The following is an 11,222-nucleotide window of genomic DNA, read 5'->3' on the forward strand; positions in this document are numbered from 1 at the left end:
CATGCACAACCAACAACCATCTTTAGTTAATGAAAACAATTAAATATTTACATTTATTTTGCTAATTATCTGTGCAGCACAAATATCTGAACATTAAACTAACATCAACAGTTTAGACAAGAAAATGTGATTATTCTGACCTGAGCTGTATACTGAATCAACCAACTCAAAACTTTTTCATCCATGTTGACATTAAAGTCATCTGATGCTGCATGGTGTTTTATTTCTGTGTGAAACAATTCTTGCAACTGCAATGCCTGCTCATTAGATCTTTTACAGAGTTATTTTTAGAGCATACATGCACAGTGATTAGAAGAGACACATTATTTAATGTGTTCCTTGTAATTTTATTGAGGGGGGAGGGGGGGTTGTTGTTTTTTTGTTGTTGTTTTTTAAATTTAACACTTTCCAATTTTTGTTCTTGCAAAACATTTAAAAGAAAAAGTTGGGACAGGGGCAGTTTATGGCTAGTAATCAGAATAATTGGTTAAATAATGATGTGATTTAAAACAGGTGATGTTAACAGGTGATTGTAATCATGATTTGGTATAAAACACCCTCCAAGAAAGGTCTTGTCGTTTAGGAACAAGACCTTTCTTAAAATACATAATTAAAATATTGAATATCACTCAGCAATGCAATGTCAGACACAATGCACTCAATGGAGTGAGTGACGTCCCTGTGGTGGGTAGGATTAGGGGTGGGGTTAGGTGAGCGCATTAAAAAGCATTGGATGCAGCTCAGATTGCTCTTCACCGAGTCTGCAACCAGACCCCTCCCAGCCTTTGTCAAGTACCACAATATGTAGTTACAACCACAAATGCCTGTAAAACTGTACTGTGCCAAAAGAAAGCCCAATGTTAGCAGTGTCCAGGAGCACCTTCCACTTTGCTGGACTCGATGGCATCTGGGATGGACCATCACGCAGTGGAAATGTGTACTGTGGTCAGATGAATTAGTATTCCAGGTATACTTTGGGGAGAAATGGATGCCATGTGCTCCAGACCAAAGAACAAAAGAATCATATAAACTGTTAACAAGTCTAAACGCCAGTGTCTGACATGGTATAGGGTTGTGGCAGTGCCCTTGGCAAAGGTAACTTGTACTTCTGTGTTGGCACCATTAATACTGAAAAGTACATAGAGATTTTGGAGCACAATATGCTACCTTCTTTTTCAGGGACGCCCAAGACAATGCAAAACTACATCATCCACATATTACAAAGTTTTGGCTGTGGAGGAAGGGGATATAGGTAATTGACTGGCCTGCCTGCAATCCCGATCTGTCTGCAATATAGAATGTTTGGTGCACTTTGAAGCACAAAATGCAACAACGAAGACCCTGTACTGCTGGCCAACGTAAGACTTGAATAGGAGAAAATGACATGTGAAACATTTCATTACTTAGTGTCTTCAGTCCCTAAATGTCTTTTAAATGTAAAAAGCAATGACATTACAAAGTGGTAAATGCTTTATTGTTCCAATTTTTTTCAAATGTGTTGCAAGAACCAAAATTGTAATATGATATAAAAATCATGAGAAACACATTAAATAATTTTTGTTGTATTATCTGCAATGAAATACAAGTCAAAGTAAATTTAGAAATCAATACATTTTTTGTTGTTGCATTCTACATACTGTCCCAACTTTTTCTAATTTGCGGCTGTATATGCAAATCTACAAGTGTGCTATTTTTAAAGCTGGATTAAATAAATTCTTTGTAATGAGGATGTTTTAAGCTATGAAACATGCAGGACATTTCAACCAATAAACTTGTATTGTACAACCAATAAAATGTCAATACATCAAGGCAAATGTGACTTCTCATATTATGACCCCTTTTCAAAGAAAAAAACAAATCAGAAGAACCAGATTCCACCATGAGCAAGCTTTTGTAAAGGATTCATGCATGTTCATTTTATTTATTTATTTATTTATTTATTTATTTTTATTTATTTATTTTTATTTTTTTGTGGAACCGCTGATTCATTCTTATAAAACATCCTTCAATTCAGTGTATGTACATTTGCATGAACATCTTTTAGGGGTTTCAAGGTAATGCTATTGTAAATAATGTCCAGTTTCTGACAAAGACAAATAGTTTGGGTTTATAAAACCTCTGTGTTTCACCAAAAGCTGTATTTTTTTTCCTTTGTTTGTTTAGAACTCTTAAGGTGCTTGCAGCCATTGACTTTTATTTTATTAGTTTCATAACCCGGCTCAAAGATTCTGACAAAAAAGGAGAGAGGGTGTATGTGTGTGTGCTACCTAGTATATGTGTCTGGGTTTGCAACCTAAATCTTGAATTAAAATCCAATTTTCACTTTAGGTGAACGGTCCCATTAAAAATGTTTTATGCAAACAAGCACATGTTCTTAGTATCAAAATAATACTGTACAGTGTAAAACAAATACCTTAAATTCACAGTAGATTACTGGCTAATAATTGCATTACTTTTGCAATTACTGTATGTAAATTTACAGCAAATTACCGTGAGGTAGTTCACAGCAATTTACTGTGATTTTTTATTATATATATATATTTTTTTTTTCATTAAATTATATTTTTTTCCAAAAACTATATTTTTGCTGAGAAGCAGGCTTTCCTCTGCTATTCATTCTGACATTTACCCTGACTTTGATCTCATTTTGGGTGTTTAAAATTGTTTGGTTTTATGAATCATTTACTTTTGTTCCAGTTTAATGATTTTGGCTAAGCACAAAGTTATTTTCATTCAAAATTATTTCATATTTCCATGTTAACCTTATAAAACTAAATAAAGGTGCAGTGCACCCAAAAATGAAAATTTACTATGACATTCATGTCGTTTCAGAACTGAATGATTTTCTTTCAAGTTATTTTTGAAGATGTAACCAAATTGTTTTTGGAGCTGCAATTACATTGTTATTTCTAAATATCAAAAAAGTGCCAGTACTGGCATAAAAGTTCATTTGTATTAATGTCTATGTTGAATTAAATAAAAAGAGTTTGAATTCCTACAACATGCAAAAGATATCATCGTTTTTACAGTTATTTGCTGTAATCATGCAACCTGCCTTAATTTCACAATAAAATTAGGAATCCAATATATTACTGTGAACTGTTATAGTCAAATCCTGTAAAGTGATAGAAATGTAATTTACTCTGAAAAATTACATTAACATGTTGCGTAGATCTGGACATTTTTTACAGTGTAGAAAAACTAAAAGTCAAAGCAGAAATTAACAGGAAAATCCACAAAAATCTCACACCCCTGCATCTAGAATCTAGACAGAGCAAAAGCGTTGAGAATTTGAAACTAGTTCAACCTTTTCAGACACTTCAAATCCTCATCCTCCTCCAGAAATCCAAACATCTCATGATGTAGAAAGAATCCTGGCACTTAAACAGATTACAAAAACTCCTGTGCGCACGACTAGTTTCCAGCAAAGCCGTTCTATCTTCAGACTGCAGCTGATAAAGATCCCTCACTTCTGAATTAAGGAAACACTCCTAAACCCTCAGCTGATGAAACCCAGTGCAATCACTCAGCTGTTAAATATCATGCTATCACCAGTGTTACGTGAAGACCTCCTATCTGAAACCTGATTTATTATTCTTTTTAACCAGCATTTCAATATGACTTCTAATTAGTGGCATATACAAATAAATCAGGAAATATAAATCAATAAATCAACTCATATATATATATATATATATATATATATATATATATATATATATATATATATATGTGTGTGTGTGTGTGTGTGTGTGTGTGTGTGTGTGTGTGTGTGTGTGTGTGTGTGTGTGTGTGTGTGTGTGTGTGTGTGGGTCTATACAAATAATTGCACTAATTTTGGTTTTAATTTAGCATCTTCACCCCTATATTAAACAGCTGAGATAGAAATAGGCTGATGGGAAGTGTGCTCTGTAGTGAGAGTGTTGTAATCACAGCACAGGAAATGAGTGTACATGCTGAGAAAATTACAGCATGTGTACAAATGTCAGCCCGTACAGTACATACACAAGCATGCATATGGACATGTATGATATTTTTAGAAATTACATTCACTCAAGTGAAGGATTTTCCTCTACCAACACAAACTAAGAGGCTCTTTGAAGTTATATTGCTGAAGAATTTAAGCCTCAAAGAGTTTTAAGCAACCCAGACTCATTCTGAAAGTGTACCGCTTATACATTTCTGAAGAGCTCCAAATACGTCCCACGGTATGTTTTTTTTTTATTTTTTATTTTTTACAGTTTTTGTTTTTACAAATCCACCAGAGGCCACTGTGTGCGCTTCTGACATCTCAGATTTCTATCGCGAGTGGCATTTGCGTATGCTGATCTCACATAAATCCACCAGAGGCCGCTGTCGACTGACTGTTTGACTGACTGTCTGATCGACTGACTGACCCAACCCCCCTCTATCCCTAAACCCAACCAATAGTGTTTTTAAAAGCACCAATTAGCCCGCCCACCAACTTCCCTAAACCCATCCTATAGTTTTAAAAAGCAATCCAGAAAAAGAAAAGCTCCCTGATTTTTTACCATGTTTTCAGATTTGACTCTGTTGATTTCTCTGGTGATTTCTCACCCTGTTATTTACTTGTTTATTTTATTCTTTGCTTTGTTTTTGTGTTACCATATTTCTAGAACCATTCTTCGTCGGACTCGAACCCCGTCTTCAACTCCTCTCTGTGTCTCTAGTCCGCCGACATACATGGCAAGCTAACTGGACAAACTGGTAACAACGAAAAGCCATCCATACAGACGTAGGCGGACAGATGGTTAAAGCGCTAAAAGGAACGGCGTTATACCGCTCCGTAGCATTCGTTTTAAAGACTAAATGCAGCCTTACATAGCTCTGGCTACATAATTTGCGATCTCAAGAAAGGTATATGGACTACGTTTTCAGAATGAGAATATGTTGGTTTTAACCTTCCTGTTGTGTTTGGGTCAAATCTGACCGATTTACAACTTAAATCATTCAGAAATCTTGTGTTTTACATATGATTGCCTCAAGGCCTTTTGATATCCTCCACACTCTGCTTTTAAACATTTAAAAGTGATGATCATCTCTTTCATTGAATTTTGAGTGTTTTAATCAACTTTGTTACACCTGTGGTGTTCCCGGTCAAAAGTGACCACCATAGGAAATGAGTGGGTATCCAGGCTATATTCATTTATCAGATTGAAAACATCCCCACACACACTACCCCAACTCACTCACTCACTCACTCACTCACTCACTCACTCACTCACTCACTCACTCACTCACTCACTCACTCAAGACTGAACAATGTCTTTTGCAGGTTCACATCTCTTTTACACACTTATGTGCTGATCCTCCAGCCTGATCTCACAAGAAACATAACTATTTTATGTTTTGTCAGTTAAGTGGCTAATTCATTTGAGTTCAGTCATACAAAATTTTACAATTTGTGAAAGGAGGGGTGGCACCCAACCCCACCCCTAAACCCATCGTCATTGGGGATAAGCAAATTGTACAAAACTGTATGAATGAGATCGTACATATGAATTGTCAAGAAAGTGTTGGATTCTCCAACGTGAATCAACTTCCTAATAATACAGTGTATCTTCACACAGACTAGGTGTCTAATCCATCTGTGTGTATGGCAAGCCGTTTTAACTTTTATCCCTTCTCAGGATATGTATTCTTCATATCAACAATTCAATTTTTGATATCAACAATTAACATTCTTGATATCAACAATTCAGTTCTTGTATGGCAAGCCGTTTTAACTTTTATTCCTTATCAGGATATGTATTATTGATATCAACAATTCAATTTTTGATATCAACAATTCAATTCTTGATATCAACAATTACATTCTTGATATCAACAATTCAATTTGAATGGAAGCCTATGGTGACTTCTACTAGTGGAAATGCAATTGTTGATATCAATAATTATAGTTTTTACTAGTGGAAATTTAATTCTTGATATCAATAATTATAGTTTTTACTAGTGGAAATGCAATTGTTGATATCAAAAATGTAAATTTTGTCATTACTATGCATTTTGATGAATTTATATATGCACATATCCAAAAAGCAATTTGTAAGATCTGAAATAACAATTATTACTAGTGAAAATTGAATTGTTGATATCAAAAATGTAATTGTTAATATCAAAAATGCAATTGTTGATATCAAAAATTAAATTGTTGATATGAAGAATACATATCCTGAGAAGGAATAAAAGTTAAAACGGCTTGCCATACTGTGTGTCTCTTTCTTTCTCTTTCTTTCTTTCTTTCTTTCTTTCTTTCTTTCTTTCTTTCTTTCTTTCTTTATTCTTTTTTTTATTTGTTTATTTCTCTCTCTGGGAAGAAGCACAGAAAATAAATCTTGTTCTCTTTCTTTCTTTCTTTCTTTCTTTCTTTCTTTCTTTCTTTCTTTCTTTCTTCCAATCTCCGTTCAGCCAATATCTGAATCTAGCAGGAGCACTTTTAGCTTAGCAACAATTATTTTATTATATTAGACTGTTATTATCTCACTCAAAAATGACCAAAGTATAACTTGTGCTAACTAGTGCTAGTTCTGTGTCCATGTTCACTGTATATACCCTGTAACACTATTCCCTATTATTCCACAATATAAAAATATAATATTATAAAACATTTTATTTTCTGTCAAGCCATTTATGTAGAAATGTTAAAAGTGACATTGATGTAACTGCTCTTTCTGGGAAATTTCTGCTCAAATATAGCTCACTTATTTTGGTCCTTTGGTTCAATCATTTTACATTAAAGTGCTTTTTTAAAAAGGATTTCATTATCTAAAATAATTTTAATCATTGTTTAAAACTTAATCAAAACCCCTTGTTTTGGGTTTTACACTAATTTCTATTGGAAAGTTTTATATCTAAATATAAATGTTTATAAATTGAAACCCCTTTTAGCATATTCAAACAAGCACTGGAACAGTATTGACATACTGCACCATTCAACATCTAATAGCCTAAAGACTGATATTTAAGCTCCTAGAATTTGTGAGTATTGTTTTTTTGTTTAACAGGCCTATTCGTAGCCTTAAAAATAATTTTTATGTGGCCACTCATTTTCCCCCTTATTTTTCATGCGTTTGTTATATAGGCTTAAATTAAATTCATAATTCCCTTGATTTAAAATGAACTATAGTTTGTAGAGACTGTGTTATGTTTTATTTGTACTGTAAATCTTTTGTTGTTACTGCAATAAATAAATAAATGAATTGCCAAGCCATGTGATCTATCTATTACAGTCTATAGGTGTGATCCGTCATCATGACAGCAGCAACTTTGAACACCGAAGTGTCCGGCTTGACGACTCCGTTTTCACCCCTGCCTGCGCTCAGCTAATCTCGTTGATTGTCGGCTGCAGCCGTGCTTTATGTCGAATGCACCTTTTGATTGACATTCTCCCTTTGTACGTGTCATCAGAGGGGGAAAGACCCGCCCATTCCTGATGATCTCTTTCTTATTAGCATAGACAGCCCTGAGTTAGAAGCAGCTGTCTGCGATTAGTGTTTTAGTGGGACATGAGAGTGTCCAATCATTCCTCAAGATTATAATTGTACTCAAATTAAAATGATAGTTTGATTGGTTGTTCTTTAAACAAATGTTGTAGGCCTATTAACAAATAAAACTATTCAAGTTATAAACAAAACTCAAAAGAACAACAGAAAATAATGAAATAACTAGTTCTCACAGGTTAGTTATTCTAACTTTTTAAATCTAAAGAGATAGTTCACCCAAAAATGAAAATGTACTATTTAAAACTCTCATGTGGTTTCAAAATTTTTTGAATTTCTTTATTCCATTAAACACAAAAGAAGATATTTAAAATTTAATAGTTGGAACAAGAAAATAATACAACTATGGTAATCGATGATTTAAAGCTTTCTTCAAAATATCTTCTTTTGGGTTCGACAGAAGAAACTCAAACCAGTATAAAACAAATAAAGGATGAGTAAATTATGACAGAATTTAATTTTTTTTTTTTTGTAAACTGAACCTTTAAAAACGCTGTTTAAATAGCAATTGCATTTGCGCTCATATGTGCACCCATAGGCAGTCTGGTCTAAAAAAGCAGGCATGTTTTGGCGCGTTGCTATTTTGAGAAACTACTATAGTCTGTTCTTTAGACCCGAACAAAGCCGGTCTATTGTCTGGAGCAGAGTGCACCAGGCTTATACACTGTTTAGTACACACAAGATGTAGAGCAATAAGCAAATATCTTTACATATGAAAAAGATATAAAATATTAAGGATATATATTAGATATAATAAGAATATATATAGGATATAAATATAAAGGATTAAAATATTACAAAAACTTTCTAGCCTACATGAAGTTAAAAACCACTGCCTTCATACTTTCTTCATCTCGGGAGGCTATTTCAGTTCATTCAGTTTGCTTTTGTATAATTTTATCATTATTAGCAGTATTATTTATTATATGCATATTTACATTTGTTTTAGTAAAAACAAGCTTAGATTTGTCCACCTGTCAGGTTTTAGACCATATGGGGCACAGCATGTGTATTTGGATATAACTAAGGTTTTTGACCACACTTTGTTATTACTGTTTATTTATTCATTTGCTGGAAATTAGAACTGAATTTAGAAATAGTTTTGAAACAAATCTTTGCACTTAACAAACGAAATTAATTATTTATAGGCTAATTAATGTCTGTGCATACAAGGTTTCCCCATCTACGAGAGCGAAAGTGAAACTAGATTATGAGATGCCTTATCTCTCATTCTCGCACGGTAGATGCTCTGTTTAACTATTTTATTGCTAGTGAAATGCTCAGTTTTTCCACTTAAACTTACTTTACATCATTTAAATAGCAAATGCGCTTATGGAACCACGCAACTGTCTCTTAAAGGGAATGGGAGATGAGACTCTGATTGGTTTATTCTCAAAACACACCTATAACTCATTAAGAAAATAAACTCTTAATAAACCCTTTTAGACCATGCGCCATGGCGCAAAGCAGATTTTTCTGTCCTGAAATTAGCAAAAGTTGATTCTGACACGCCCTGAAAGCAATTGTGCTTTGCGCATGGACCATCAAAATAGAGCCCTGTATCTTATATGTGCAGTTGAAGTCAGATTTATTACCCCCCCCCCCCCTTTCATTTTTAATTATTTTTCTTTTTTAAATATTTCCCAAATTATGTTTAACAGAGCAAGGACATTTTCCAAATATGTCTGATAATATTTTTTCTTCTTTCGAAAGTCTTATTTGTTTCTATTTTGGCTAGAATAAAAGCAGATTTTCTTTTTTTTTTTAAAAAACGTTTTAAGGTCTAAATTATTAGCCCCTTTAAGCTATTATTTGTTACGATAGACTCCAGAACAAAACATCGTTATACAATAACTTGCCTAATTACCCTAACGTGCCTTAACCTAATTAATATAGTTAAGCCTTTAAATGTCACGTTAAGCTGTTTAGAAGTGTCTTAAAAAATATCTAGAAAAAGAAATGGCTAAGATAATATATATCAGTTATTAGAAATGAGTTATTAAAAATATTGAGTTATGTTTAGAAATGTGTTGAGAAAAATCTTCTCTTCGTTAAACAGAAATTGGGGGAAAAATAAAAAGGGGCTATTAATTCTGCACAGCATGAATGAGCACTCCTTTAATTCTCCTCAGTGAATATAAGTTAAAACAAATGAGATTTTGGGCAGCTAAAATCTTTGGGAATTTAAAGATAATTCATTTAAATGCAAATGAGATGTTACAAACCACAAAAAAAGTCTAATTTATTTAATATTTTGATGGTTCTTTTGATTTGAGTTTTTGAGAATTTTTCTCATTATTAAAGTTTTTTAATTAATATCTTTCCCTAATATATTAATTGGGGTGTGCAATGATCCTAAGTTATTTTGTTAGATTAGTTCCAGTTTTGACTTTGATACAGAATAATGTAATGTAGCCTATGTACACTTCGTTACAAAATAATAATTTGATTTTAATCATGTAGAAAAATTGCAAAAGGTGGATTTTATTCATGAATCATCTGTTGAACTGCATCCTAATCATCACAAATACTGCAGAAGACCTATTGGAACCCGCATGGATCAAGGATTTTCAAGGAAATCAGTCTGGTGTTTGGTGAAGAAAAAATCATGGTTTGGGGTTACATTCAGTATGGGGGTGTTTAAGAGACCTGCAGAGTGAATGGGAACATTAACAGCCTGAGGTTTTAAGACATTTGTGCTGCCATTACATTACAAACCACAGGAGAGAGCAAATTCTTCAGCAGGATAGCACTCCTTCTCTTACTTCAGCCTCCATATTAAAGTTTTTTTGAAAGCAAAGAAGGTAAAGGTGCTCCAGGATTGGTCAACCCAGTCACCAGTTATAAACATTGTTGAACATGTCTAAGGTAAGATGAAGAAGGAGGCATTAAAGATGAATACAAAGAATCTTGATGAAATCATGGGAGTTCTGAAAGAACACTGTCTTTGCCATTCCATATGACTTAATTAACAAGTTATTTAAGTCATTGCAGAGATGGATGCAGTCCTTCAAGATCAAGAGTCAAACACAATATTAAATCGTTTTCCACTGAACCATGACTTTATTTTCTATATTGTACATTGTTACTGTTAGGTGACAATATTTTTGTTAAAGCAAAGTCAGACCTTACTGTCCTAATTAAATTATGAAAAATCAAGACATGATCATATTTTATTGTGGTAAAATAAGCATACTATAGAGGCCTTTGCCTTTCATATCAGCCACTTCTGATGCCTAAGGATCAACTAGAAGTCTAGTTATTATTTATTCCTAAAACTTGGATAGAATTTTGTCAGGTATTGTATATACACAATTTTATTCTTGTAAAACATATTAAAATTATTCATGTAAATGATAAACAACTGAATTCCCAACTGAATCACATTCATATACATTTACATTTACATATAAATAGAAATATACCTATACATAAACATATACATATACATAAACATATACATACAATCAGTATAGAGTGAAATTTCATATTTGTGTTGAATCTAGAATTGCTGCTGTTATTATTTCAGCCAGAGGATGGCAGTAGTATTTTTTCTGACGACGTAAAGGTTTTTCACAGGCCTTTGTGTTTTGTACACTGGTGTAAAACGTGCTAGTCACATTTGAAGAGAATATGTGGGGAAATTATTCAGATATTCAAAGTAATTACCATCATTATGCATGTTTTACTGAGAAACAACAC

Source organism: Danio rerio, chromosome 23, assembly GCF_049306965.1.
Source record: "Danio rerio strain Tuebingen ecotype United States chromosome 23, GRCz12tu, whole genome shotgun sequence".
In the NCBI taxonomy this organism is placed as follows: Eukaryota; Metazoa; Chordata; class Actinopteri; order Cypriniformes; family Danionidae; genus Danio; species Danio rerio.